Source organism: Gobius niger, assembly GCF_951799975.1.
Source record: "Gobius niger genome assembly, chromosome: 21".
Taxonomy (NCBI): domain Eukaryota; kingdom Metazoa; phylum Chordata; class Actinopteri; order Gobiiformes; family Gobiidae; genus Gobius; species Gobius niger.
Window position 1 is genome coordinate 21847746 of NC_136872.1, and position 13962 is coordinate 21861707.

General features: G+C 39.6%; 1 long non-coding RNA gene across 1 annotated transcript; it reads left to right on the forward strand.

Moving 5' to 3' along the window:
• Nucleotides 1-9292: 9292 nt before the first annotated feature.
• LOC306980819 lies at nt 9293-9908 on the forward strand. Its single transcript, XR_013794054.1, has 3 exons — nt 9293-9426; nt 9564-9735; nt 9801-9908. It is a non-coding gene; the product is annotated as an uncharacterized lncRNA (long non-coding RNA).
• Nucleotides 9909-13962: the final 4054 nt, after the last annotated feature.

Consider the following 13962-nt stretch of genomic DNA (forward strand, 5'->3'; position numbering starts at 1 on the left):
CCTGGCGCCTCATTTTCATAATCTAACACTGGGTTAGTTACAATTAAAGGGACCAGGCTGGTTTTCGTAAGGAAAATTTCCGAAATCTCGAACTGATGAGGGTCGGACTGTTAGCATTGGATCAGCGTGAGCTACACGTCACACAAGGGCGGAGTCTACAGTGAAGATCCCGCCCTTATGCCCTTATTAGGAACAGGGGGATTGTGGGATCATTATGGTAAACGGGGAGGAGTGAGGAGAAGCCGTCTATTATATATACAGTCTATGGCTCTTGTTAAGTCAGTGCCCTCTGCTGGACACTTGTGGAACTCTTTCCTTTTTTTTTTATTTAATGCCCCCTAGTGGCTAATGAGCATTCTGGTTGTTCTTTAAAAATGTATAACTCCGGCCCTCCAGCACAGCACCTCTGGCCCTCAAGATGATTTTGAGAAACATTATTACACAAATCAGAGAGTACTTTTAACATCATTAGAGTTAAATGGGAGAAATAAAGGTAGAAATACTGTCAATGCACCCAATGAGGTCATGTATTATGCACAACACTGGTATTTGAAAGAAGTGCACTGGAAAAAGAATAATCATTTTAAGGAACAAATGACGTGAATCTACTTGAATTAAGAGATTAAATCTAAGGTTTGAGTAGATTTGGTCTGGTCTGAGACGAGATAAAACCTATAGTAGTCGTTATTCTCTTAATTCAGATAATTTTCTGTCATTTCACATGATTTCAAGTGGGTTTTATTCTTGTTCAATTGGCGCTATAGGATTTGTATCTTGGATTAGTTCAAACCGACTCAAATTAAACATAAAAGAAGAAGATGCACTCACTTTGTTCTGTTTTTCAACATAGAAGAACTTTAATTCAAGCAATTTTAAGTCATTTATCTCATTTAACATGGTCATTTTTCCAGTGTTGTGCTTTACTTTGGGCTAATAAACAGCGGCTTCGGCCCTTGGTCTGTTTACAATAAAGAAAATCGTCCCTCCGCCAAGAAAACTTGCCGACCCCTGGGCTAGAGACTTACTTTTTTATTTACATACTCTGAATTTATGGTCTACAGGGCAGGGGCCGGATATGTTTGACACCCCTGGTCTAATGTGCCATATGCACGATTTATTGAGTTTTGAATAAAAAACAAACAAACATTTTTTGCAGATTTTTACACTAATAAACAGCTTATTTTAAAGGGGGGTATTATGCAAAATCAACTTTTTCCAGCTTTCCATCATGTTATTATGTCATTCCCTCATTAAAAACATGCCTGAAGTGTTGCCTTGGCACATTCACGTATTTTGAGTAATCTGTAAAAACTCTGATGGCAGCCATTTTAGGGATAGCTTTGCCTGAGTCCTCCTAGGAACGCCCCCACCTCCTGGAGACGCCTCCGAGCTTTCGTCACCAGCCGAGTAACCAACCACTGCTCCTCAGCAGAACCCCCTCCCCACTGATGCCACAGACAGCGTGTGGAGGGGGCGTGTCGGAAAGGCTCAGAGGTTCTTAAAGAGACAGAGGCCTATTTCAAGACATTCACTACAGCCATTTTGAGAGAGCAATTTTATACAAGGCAGTTATTCTAATTTACTGCATTTACAGACCGACAGAAGGTTTCGTCATCATTGCAGTGTGATATAGACTGGTGCTATGTGATTGAAAAAAGCAGAATACACCCTCTTTAAGATTCCTCTGAAAAAAGTCTTTGTTTCTAGTATGTCACAAAATAAAACCAAACCACCATTAAACTTGGCTCGATCCATTATTACACTTCGTCGCTGAAACCATATATATATTATTCTGACACAATTAGATGAATAAAACAAAACTGGTTGAGATTCACATTTTAATTTTTTTTTTTACATTTTGTAAAATATTGCAACATTCACGACAGTCATAAAACATTATGTATAATTCAGTCCAACTATTTGACTCTGACATTAAAGTGAAGTCAGTGCTTTATTGCAGCTCCCTCCGCTCCACAACAGTCTTTCACCGTCTGTTTTATTCTACAGTGAACGTCCGGTGTCTCTTCACTGTTTCAGAAGAAAAAATGTTCAGCTGTACCAAGAAAGAGGGAGGTTGCTGCTTGTTTACACGTCGCCATGTTGGCACTATTACAGTAAAGGGAGCGAATATTTACAGTAAGCCTTTCAGTAAACATTTAGCAAGCTATTTACAAGTCAGTTTCATTCACAGCACAGTATTAACATGATGATGAATAAGGAAAGCTTCTGCTCTTCATTGTTGACACTCCCTGAAGAGAAAAGAACAGAAATTAATTTAAAGACCCAATTTAGTCTCGGCCTAAACTGTTTAATCTGGGCTGAAGTCCTGGTTTTCTTACACGTGTTTGTGGAGGCTCTTCTGGTTCATCATGTGGACTCTGAAGACGCTGATGGATTTAAACACATCCATTTGATTCTGAAGGCGCTCAAACACTTGGCTGAACCTGAAACAAAAACACAACTTTAGTAACTTTAACTTCGTCGTTTGTTTATTACCCAAGTATCAAGCATAAGAAGTTCCACATTGCACCTTAAAGCAAAAGGATTCATGAACAAAGAACTAAACTGGAGCCATGTTTGGAGACACAGTGTAATTGTGGTCAGCAGAAATATTCATTTGACTAGAATGACAATAACTTTTAGTGAAATGAAGGCTGATTTAACCTCTTAACCCCCACCTCAACCGAGTGCATTTTCTCCAGTTTAGCCAAAATCTAAAGTCTTCTTGAAAATAGACAATAAAAATGGGATGAAAATGCAAAAGAAGAGCGACAAAAAAATGAAAGAAAATTGAAAAAAAGTGTCAAAAATGTGACCAAAAAATGACAAAAAAATGTGTCAAAAATGGGACGAACATTTGACAAAAATGAGACGAAAAAGTGACAAAAAAAGGACAAAAAAAGGACAAAAAATTGACTAAAAAAATGAGAAAAAAAGTGACAAAAAAGTGATGAAAAAAATGACAAAAATGTGAATAAAAAGTGACAAAATATGAAGAACAAATGACAACATTTTGGAGAAAATGTGATGAAAACATGACAAAAAATTTGAAGGAAAACTGTCAAAAATTTGACAAAAAAATGACAAAATGTGACGAAAAAATGACAAAAAAATGACAAAAATGTGACAAAAAATTACAAAAAAGTGACAAAAAAGTGACAAAAATGTGACGAAAATGGGATGAAAATTTGACAAAAATGTGAAGAAAAAAATGACAAAAATGTGAAGAAAAAGTGACAAAAAAGTGATAAAAATTTGGGAAGAAAAAGGAGCAAAAACGCCACCAAAGAGAAACAAAAAAAATGAAAATAAATGTCAAAAAAGTGACGACAGGAAAAAGATCAGTTTTGTAGGTCTTTCAAATGAGACGTTACTCTGGCCTCTCGGCTGTAAACCTTTGGTAAAATGGTAAATGGTAAACTCTTAGATTTGGTTAAAGCGGGAGGTCAGAGGTTAACACTGATTTGACTTCAGTATAAAAAAACTCACCGTTGTGTGAACTCCTCATCTCTCTCACTCTCCTCCCTCCATTGTAGAAACAGACTCCTGGACTCAGGGCTGGACCCGCTCGGACCGGGCAGAGGGACCGACCGCAGAACGAAGCTGTTCAGAGCGGGGCGGGCCGACAGCGCCACCAGCAGGTAAACCGGGTCATCTGCAGCCGCGGAGTGAAGCGACTGCAGCGCGAAGTGCAGCCACTGGGGGGCGGCAACGAGGCGCTGGAAGAGACACACAAGGCTTTGGTGAGAGGGAGATTCTAACACAAGCAGAGGTGGGTGGAGCGGACAAAATATTTACTCAAATGAGAGTAAAATTGCTGATGTGGTGAATGCCTGTCCCACATAGGTGTTCAGAGGTTCAATTGTGTTATAGCTAATCATGTTAAAGAGTAACTGATGATTAGAAAAACCCTAGTATGACTTTTAGATATATTTCATGCCAATATGAAACGTTTGTAACTTTAAAATACTCAAGTAGAAGTAAAAAGTACTGATTGATATAACTACTCTCCTAAAGGTTACTCAAGTACTTATACAACACTGATTTTTCCTCACGTTTCAAGCATTTTTGTCACTTCTTGTTGTGTTTTTGTTGCGTTTTCATCCTCATTTACGTCTCGTTTTCGTCACTATGTATGTTTTTTTCCTCACAGAGCTTTTAGATTTGGGTAATGACAAACTGAAAACAATGTGCTTGGTTTGAGTAAAACAATAACGTGTCACGAGGCGGTGCTTCAAGTCCATGCGCCTCCACTGGACTTGTTTTAACCTCTTGACCCCCCCCCCCCTCTCCACAAGCACATTTTCTCAGCGAGTATCTGCCCTCGCGGCTCTCGCAGGCTCGACCCCATTGTCTTGTCTGTCGGTGGGAGAATGTGCAGAATCTAGTCTCACCTGTTCGGAGGATTTGCTGTAAAAGTCTTTTGTGTGGAGCAGCAGAGACCTCACCCCCGGATCTGCCTCAGGTTTGTCCAACGCCTGTGGAGATAAACAGACAGAACAGGGCATGTAATGATAGGGTAGAGTTCGGCCAAACCTGTTAACGCCCTGGAGACGAATAACACAACATGCCAAGTGCCCTGCAGCTCATATTTTATACACCCAAATGTTAATAATGAAAAAGTCTTGTCACAAAAACAGCATTGGTTTTGGAGGCCCTCTTAGTTTAAGTCAGTTTAATCGCGGTCAGTCAGATCAATAATTTTTTTCTTCACATTTTGGTCATTTTTTCTTCACATTTTTGTCAGTTTTTCTTTATTTTTTAATCATTTTTCTTCACATTTTTGTCATTTTTTCTTCAATTTTGTATCATTTTTTCTTCACATTTTGGTCATTTTTTCTTCACATTTTTGTCACTTTTTCTTTATTTTTTAATCATTTTTTTCTTCACATTTTCATCATTTTTTGACACTTTTTCTTCAAATTTTTGTCATTTTTTCTTAAATTTTTTATAATTTTTTTCTTCACATTTTTGTAATTTTTTCTTCAGTTTTTTATCATTTTTTTTCTTCAGTTTTTTGTCATTTTTCGACACTTTTTCTTCACATTTTTGTCATTTTTTATTTATTTTTTAATCAATTTTTTCTTTACATTTCTGTCATTTTTTCTTCACTTTTTCTAGAAATTTTTTTTTTTCTTCTTCACATTTTTGTCACTTTTTCATTACATTTTTGGTTCAGTGTTTTTTGCTCCAGTTTGGCTTGACTTTTTTTTTTTTTTTTTTTAGAAAAAACGTGGCAAAAAAACAAAACAAACAAACAATGAAAACGCAACAAAAAGCGACAAAAATAGACAAAAACATGACAAAAACACTGGAGACACTGGAGAAAATGCGCTTGGTTCAGGGGGGGGGGTCAAGAGGTTCAACTTTTTAATTCCATCTACAGTATTTGGAACCCAGCCCAGCGCTGTCACATGAGTCACAGCGCTTTTGTTTTTTTAAACTAACTCTTTGGAGGCAGGTCTCTAAGCAGTGTTACTGAGTTGCGAAGTCTCCTTTGGAATCCGATTTACATTGTGTGTTTTGGAGTCGCCCCGGCCACCAGGGGGCAGCAATGGCAACTTTTACTCCAGATATTTGAAAGATAAATTTAATACATTCTACTCCACTACATTACTAAAAAGGCTCCACAGTAAAAGGTATTTTGGTCAGTGTGTTTTGTCATTTTAAAGGCCGGAACAGTAGGTGGCGCTGTGCGGATGACCTGTTAATGCCACCACAAGGAAGGACGCTTTTCCCCGTTGTGTTGCCGTACAGAGAGTGAATTGATTGTTTCTTCAAAGAGACTAGATGCAAGTTGGTCATTTTTTACTCACTACTGCCACCTCAGGTCACACGTGTAACTGCAGCCTCTATATTAAGCTCATTGTTAAGCTCAGTTGTGGTGAACAGGTCTGAGCTCATTCTACACATTATATTAGGACATGGCTGGAACATGTAGGGGGAGGAAAATACTTAGTTTTAACATGTTTAAAGAACAACTAACCCCAAAATCAACTTTTTTTTCTAGCTAAGTTGTATAAATGGGTATCTTATAGTGTTGTCTACATGTATCTGTCACTATTTTAACAATTTAGTGCATATTTGTTGAAATCCTGTCTTTGTGTCCAAAACCGTCTGTGTGGCGCCATCTGCACCTTATCGAGTGCATTACATGCTTTACTGTTGGTTTCCTTCGTGATTAGCTCTGAGCGGGGCGCTTACGTCAGCAGGAGGGCGCCGACGTCAGCGGCCTCTCTTCTGTGGAGTATAAAAGCAGCCCACTCCGCACACGCCCCCGTAGCGAGTTGGAGTTTGGAATAGCGAGTGTCTTTATATCGATTTTCAGGTTTGCGATTTATTAGCGTAGCTTTTAGTTAGATTTATTACATAGCTTTTAGTTAGATTTATTAGCATAGCTTTTAGTTAGATTTATTAGTTTGTCGTAGTTTAGATAGTTATTAGATTTAGTTGTAGTTTAGTCTTAGTGAGAGATTAGTAGCATTTAGCATAAGAATTAGCTAGGTTAGCTGTATTTAGTGTTCTGTATTGTGTAATATTAGGTGTAGTGTTGTAGTCTTGTTTGTTAGGATGGGGAGAAAGTGTAGTGTTGTAGGTTGTCATAGTTCTGTAGGTTTACATTACTTTCCTCAGGACTTAGAAATTAGGCGCCAGTGGCTGCGCGCAATTGGCCTGGGGGAAAACTGCGAACTCCCGCCTCGTGCTGGAGTTTGCAACCAACATTTTGCTTGCGATTCCTTCGCCAACTCCTTGGAGTTTGAGCTGGGCTACAGTAAGGTTCTTCGTTTGAAGAATGAGGCAGTCCCCACCCTTGCTCTTCCACGACTGAGCCCACCGACACTGCTGCCCCGCCAGCAGGACGATTTCAGGCGCCAATCTGAGGTGAGTGAGAATAACAACAACCTAAAACTGCTACTAATGTCATGTAAGTAGAATTTCGATAGTGCACGTTGAAATAGATTGTAGTAGTGTCTCAAACAATGCGGGATCTGGCGTGTAAATAAACTATGCACTGGGTGAGGCTTGTGGCTGCGTGTGCTCCAAGCGGTGCGCCCCGCACTCGTTCACTTGACTTGGGCAGAGGAACAGCAGTCTGCATCCATCAGCTGTCTGGCAACTCTCTAACCCCGCTCAAACAGAGAGCTATGAACCGCATGAGACGGTGAGCTGACAGTTACACCGCTGTATATTATGACATGTGAACTTTTATAGCCTTTTGTAGCTAGCGGGAGTGGCTAATGCATCAGTCTGCACAATAAAGTTACGCTGAGACCGCGCGTAATTGTGCTTGAGACTGAGCACCAAACTAGTCTACATTTTCGCGATGACAGTAGCTTTCATATTTGACAACAGCTGCGCAAAACGTGAGTGCATCTACAAGCTAACCTATAAAGCTAACGGATAGCTAACATCTAATGTGTGGCTAAACTGACCGGGCAGGTGCCCGTGGCTCCGCGCGCGCTCGTGTGATATGTGATCGTGGTCAGTGAGGGGCGAGAGGGCTGACCACTCCAGGTGGACCGTATGGTTATTGGGTGCTCTGGTGCTGGGATCCATATGTTGGCTTACGTTCACTAATCTGCATTAGACAACAATTAAATGCACTAAGGAAATGTAACACATTACCCTTCTTCTGTAGTGTACATTTTAAAAATAATATGTATTTTTACGTTTTCAGCCAGTGACCAGAGAATTTGGCTGCCAGACTGATCCAGTCATTGTAAGGCATGCAAGTGTCCAGGCCAATGTGAAGCCGAGCAGGCGAAGCAAAGGTGATATCTCTTTTTATTGTTTATACAGTCATTTTATTTCTAAAAACACTCTGTTTTGTGTAAATGATAATTACGGCCATTTTTAACATGTTTGTTTATTTTGTTTGTGTTTTGTACAGCTACTCAAGCCCGGACCGCTTACACAAGCGTCGGTTGTGGTACTGAGGACCTGATGGAAATCCCTCTTCCTGACAGTCCCAGAGCAGCCTCTACACCTTTAAAAAGGAGAAGGTGTGAGGTGTCAGCGTCTGACCCCAGCTTCCACATCGATGACAGTGCCAGCACTGTGAACTGTTCAAGGTACAAAGGAAATCTAGCTTTTTAATAGAAAAAATATATACAGCTTCCTGTTTTTTTGAGGGATGAAATATCCTTTATTTTATATAGCATTCCCACTGAAGTCCCTCCACACAAGGACAAAAAATATATTGTTCACGAGGACCAACTGCTGGAGCTGTTCAGGCGCTGTCCTGTCTGCACTGGTCGCTGTGCTGTGGACACCATCACAGTCGGCACACTGCTTCGGGTCAGTCAACAGTGTCCTCGCTGTGAGTTCTCCAGTCAGTGGTCCAGTCAGCCCATGGTGAACAACATCCCAGCTGGAAACCTACAGCTCTGTGCTGCTGTGCTGTTCACCGGCTCATCGTTTAGTCAGATTTCAAAGGTACAGCACAAATTATTTTGTTTGGATTTTGTTTCCATCTATTATCAGTTGATAACCTATTTTTTCCTTTTATAGTTCTTGAGGGCCTTCAATATTCAGGGACTGTCAGAGCAGTGCTTCTACAGGCATCAGGCAAAGCTCCTCATCCCTACGGTCAACTGGCAGTGGAAGTTGGAGCAGGAGGACCTCATCAGGGAGGCTCTTGAAAGCGGCTCTGTGTCACTGGGCGGGGACATGCGGGCAGATTCACCTGGTAAATACATTTCATTAACATTTATCAGAAGTAAAAGTCAGCTAACGTACAACTTGCATTCGTGTAGGACATTCGGCCAAATATGGCAGTTACACCATGATGAATCTCAGTAATAACAAAGTCATTGACATCCAGCTAGTCCAGGTAATGGAATTCAAGGAATGTTTCAATATGTAATTTGGGATCACTCTGTGCATTTCAGCACCTAATTTATTTTTTGTCTTATTAGAGCAATGAGGTTGGAAACAGCGTGCGCATGGAGAAGGAGGGCTTTGTGCGGAGTCTGACTATGCTGGAAGAGAGGGGTGTCAATGTGGAGGCCATTGTGACGGACCGACACACCGGCGTGCAAAAGTTTTTAAGGGAGGAAAAGAAGGAAATCAGGCACTACTTTGACCCATGGCACATGGGAAAGGGTATGCATTTGGGGAATGCTGTGTAATATTATGGTTATTCTGCATTTAGTAAATATGTATTTTAAACTCTAGGAATTGGGAAAAAAATTGATGAGCTCGCAAAGAGAAAGAGCACCCAGGACGCTGGCCAGTGGAGAAAAAGCGTGGTAAATCACCTCTATTGGGCAGCTTCGACTTCCACCTCGGGACAGGAGGCTGTCGCTAAGTGGACGTCTGTGGCCAACCACATGCAGAATGTGCACACGCACGACAATGCCCTGTTCCCTCGGTGCCTACACGGGCCTCTGGTTGGGGAAGGGTCAAGAGTGTGGCTCAAACCAAGTAAGTTTTGCATTTGTTATCAGTAATACTGGCCCTCTACTCATTGTATTTTATGTACATTTCAAAAATGTAAGGTTGGCATTGTCATTCGAAACAAAAATTGCTTTACAATTATGTCATGGTAATTTACTCTGTAGGCACAGCAGCATGTGAGAGGCTCAGTGACATTGTGTTGGCTCCACGCTTTGTGAAGGATGTGGAGAAAATCAGCCCGGTGTACCACACGTCAACCCTTGAGGCCTTCCACAGCCTGATAATTAGGTTCTCCCCCAAAAGTGCAGGCTTCTCCTTCAGAGGAATGTTAGCAAGGTAATACATACATACATTTAAAAAAAAAAAAATGTTGTGTGAATCTGTACCTAAAAATGTTGTAGGTTGCAAATTGCTGCCCTGCACTACAATGAAAATGCTACAAGGTCACATGCTACAACACTTGAAGGTGTACTGCGGTATGCGATAGTGTACCCAAAGTACAAACGTGGCGACTACACCGTGCGAGCCTTGAAGACCAGAGCTACCTCAGGTATGTCACATTAAAAACAACACAACCAATGCTTTTACAAAGACAAATGTTTTGTGCTTTGTTTACAGTCTATATTGACCAACTAATGGCCCTGCTGTTTGAAAGTGTGGTTGAGGATCCTCTCCCATACCAGGAGCACACAGACAAAGTACCTGTGCCTGAACCACTCTGTGCCCAGTATGAGAGGCCAGACAAGCAGGAGGCTGTGAGCAGGCACAGGTCCAGATTTTTCAAGAGGACATAAGGTGAGCATGTTAAGTTTTGGCTTGATAATTTTGTGTGGCAAATATATTACGTAGATTACATAGCTAGTTTATAATGCTAGACTATAGTGCTAGTTTAGCAAATGTAGAATAAGTAAGGATTAAACAACAAGAAGCTGTGTATTACACAGGTTTACTGCACAACGCAGAGTCAGTTTTTTCAGATGATTTATCTAAAGCGACTTCCACAACAATAGTAGCTTAATTTTTAATCATTACTGTGGAAATTGCTGCAGTGGAGTGATATAGAAGATGATTTTCAGACGAACTGTGCGATTACAGGGAAATAATGCACCAGTTACCATTAGAATTCTCAGATGATTATGGATTGACTGTGGAATATGCATTATTATATTTTCAGACTGGCCTGGCAGTATGGAACAAAATCTTTTCAGAATGCAGACTGTGTTGCCTGAGAGCAGTGGCTAACCATGAACCAAAGTCCAGTGGATGAAAAAAGCCCGTGTATGAGTGGTTTTCTGGATTTTCCAGCTTGAGGTGTGTGCAAGACAGGACTGGCCACTCATTTGAACTGTCATAAGTACCTGTAGGTGAGCACATCACAATATTGCTCAACTCGCATTAAAATTCTAACAAATGTAGCATAGGAGTATTGTATTTTACACCAGTAAGTGGGAGAATCGTTTTTAGTGTTGACCAATAAATGCATTTGTTGACACCTATCATTTTGTTTATATTACTATTTCCCCAAGTGGTTTATATTTCTTCTCATTGAAAACAGTTTTTTGCCTTATTGAGGACTATATTTTACATGTAAATTAGAATGATGCTAACACATCTTGCACGCAAAAATGTATGCTGAGTTGTAACAGACTTTTCTTGTCCATGCAGAGTCAGAGGTGGAGAAAGAGGTGGAGAAAATGCATGCAAACCATTCTTCATGTCCACTGTATGTATCGGATCACACGGTGATGCATTTGATCAGTATATTGATGACAGACTTCCCTTTTAAAGTAATTCATGTCTTTGTGTGTTTTTTAATTTTTTTTATAGCATTTCAATTCACATTTTCAGACGACCTCTCTATCGGGCAAAGAAAGAATGTTTCTGGAAATGGAGGCACATTGGACAAGGACAGTCGCCAACCACATATAGAACGATGGGAGTAAACATGGCAATATGAAGAATTCTATAAGCTGACATGCCACTGGACAACATAGTAGATGAAATCAATGTTCCATGCAAGATTTAATTGTAGACACTGATCAGCAATCCAAGAACAAAATGAAGCCTTTAGCTGTTTCTGTCAGATATTTCACAGGATGGTTTGGTGAGGTAGAACCAGCACCACTTTGTCTCTAGAAGCTGAAAACTTAATGGTGCATGTGTAATTATTTTAGTTGGTATTGCTGGGTTGCAGGTTCTAAAATGTGATGTCACACTCCCCAGTGGGGAGGCAGGAGCCAGTTTTTCATATTAACTGCATTACACTTTCACAAGTTGCAGCCAAAAAAATAAATGTATGAATTACAAAAATGATCACTAATTTCAGTCACTGGGTCCATTATCTTTCTTATACAAGACCAAACATTTCCTCAAAAATGAAATAATTGTACCTCTATATAACATTATAGGCCTTTAGAACACTAACCTGCAACCCAACAACTGTATAGCCATAAGAAGTCAACTTTGTCTCCCGTGCATTGAGAAGACCTGCATGTATGCATGCAGCATACTGTACATGAGCTACTGCTACTTGGTTAATTTAAGCCATCCTGTAGCTCAACTGTGGATGCAAGAATTCAGCTTTACTGCTATGTTTTTAATGCCTTTTCCCCTCAAAACTGTAATTATATCAATCTAAAAGGCGTATCAAAGTTTGATGGATGATCGAGCCACATTTAAAAATTCAGTTCAGTGTGTTCTAGTTCTGATTCCATAAATTAAGTATTAAACAGTCAAGTTCGATATTGTATGGCAAGTATTAATTTAAATTGTATTTGTTCAATTTGTTTATTGCACACATCTAGGTAGACTAAGTGAATAGAGTACCACATGCAGCTTGATCCTCAAATGAAATATAAACTGTCATTATTGATTGATTGATATTGTCGTAGTAAGATTAACAAAAGAAAAATTGCATTGGGTAATTGCAATGTTGTAAAAGCCAGGAAGTACAAAATTAAGTAAGAAAACTTACCAAAAAAATAAGATCTATCATTTTCACTATTTCAACTAAATAAGCATACGTGTAAAGACTTTATTATAGCCTTTACTCATCATTTAGTGGTAGTTCAGTGCGTGTGTTACATTGGTTAAACCTGTAATTCACTAAATGTAGTAATAGAAATGACTTTGTGGACCCAAGAGCCTAATGTTACAGACCCTTAGTTAAGCCTTTAGATAAACATGGATGATTTATCTGCTTTATCTTCAATGACCAACCGAAAACTATTTCTAGGACAGTGTTCTTGCACAATATTTTTTTTTTTATGTGACATGTTTTGTGCACTTTGCTGTGAGAGAAATAAAATAAAGCTTTGTAATACATATAATCAAGTCTCTATACCTCACACATTCTCTGCTTGGGACACTGAGATACATCTGCAATGTTTATGTAGACCACAGTGAAAAGTCTACATCTAAAATAGATCGGTAGATTCTGAAAGTAGCCAGGACAGTTACGTTTGGTCCCTTAGCTGCGATGCTAACATCGATCTTGCTCAATGCTAAGCCGTTAGCTTTGTAAATGACAGCGGAATCACTAATAAAATAACCCCGCGCCTCAGAGCAGTCTCGGGTACAAGGCCGCTGTCTGCCACGATGCCTGTCCTGTGTAAAGAGAGCTGTAGAGCTGTCTCACCATGTTGCTAAATAAGTTAGCTCGCTGTGCTCGAACTTTGTTTACGAGGAGCGTTGCGAGTGCATCGTTAGTCAAATGACTCAGGCCTGTCAATCAGACCCCGAAACCCCTCCCACCCCTCACCCCTCCCGCGTGCCCCTTAGTCCTCCAGGCAACGCCCCTTTTCTGTTGAGATTTTCAAATCTGACACTCTCAGACTGAGCCTCTGGAAGGGGGGGTTAGATACCCTTTAAACTCAGAATAGTCCCTTTAAGCTGTTTACACTTGTTTAACCCCTTATCAGCCGCCTTAACCAAGTGCATTTCCTCCTGTTTAGTTTTACCCAAATCTAAAAGCTCAGAGCCGAGGCCTCTGTAACACCTCATTTGAAAGCTACGACTTACAAAACCAATAAAAAATCTTTTTCCTTTGCGTTTTTGTCTTTTTGTCATCACATTTTTGTCACTTTTTCATCACTTTTTTGTCAAATTTTTGTCACTTTTTTGTTACTTTTTCATCACTTTTTCGTCACTTTTTGTCAAATTTTTGTCACTTTTTCGTCAAATTTTTGTCACTTTTTCATCACTTTTTTGTCAAATTTTTGTCACCTTTTCATCACCTTTTTGTTACTTTTTCGTCACATTTTTGTTACTTTTTCATCACTTTTTCGTTACTTTTTCATCACTTTTTCGCCAAATTTTTGTCACTTTTTTGTTACTTTTTCATCACTTTTTTGTCAAATTTTTGTAACTTTTCGTCACATTTTTGTTATTTTTTTGTTACATTTTTGTTATTTTTTCATCACTTTTTTGTCACTTTTTCATAACTTTTTCGTCACATTTTTGTCACATTTTCATCACTTTTTTGTTACTTTTTCATCACTTTTTCGCCAAATTTTTGTCACTTTTTCGTCACATTTTTGTAAAATTTTTGTCACATTTTCATCG